Consider the following 583-nt stretch of genomic DNA (forward strand, 5'->3'; position numbering starts at 1 on the left):
TCACTTGGAAATGTTGCGTGCCAGCAAGGCTGCAGGCGCAGCTTTCACTCAACAATTAAAATTATACAAAGTATTAGTTTGTTAAAGATTTGTCTCTTAATATGACTGCAAAGAAGTAAACTTAATAAAGTAATTACAGCTACCGTGACTATGCTGTCAAGCAGACTTTTCGATCTGTCTCTTATACACATCTCCTGGATTATTTAAGTTACTTCAAGATAAGGAGTTCCACGTTAACATACATTTTATAATAAAATATTTCCGTAAGAACATAATAAGACCAATCCAAAGAACTAAGGTGCAGAAATAAATGAAATACACGAAAGATGAACATTAAAGGGTTGAAATAATTACCCAAAATTAATAATATGAACTGAATTCATCAGTTAGCTGTGAGGAGTTTTCTCACACTCCTATCATAAGATAATTTAAAGTGATAATCTCATAATATTATTGCGCACGTACACCGAGTATGAACAGACAATTTTTGGTAAGGTTGTAAATACAACACAATGATAGTTATAGGCTGGAAAAAGAAATTAAAATGAGAACAAAGGGCCGAGAGTGTTCCGTGAGGTGCTGG

Source organism: Hyalella azteca, unplaced genomic scaffold (assembly GCF_000764305.2).
Source record: "Hyalella azteca isolate HAZT.00-mixed unplaced genomic scaffold, Hazt_2.0.2 contig8217, whole genome shotgun sequence".
Lineage (NCBI taxonomy): Eukaryota > Metazoa > Arthropoda > Malacostraca > Amphipoda > Hyalellidae > Hyalella > Hyalella azteca.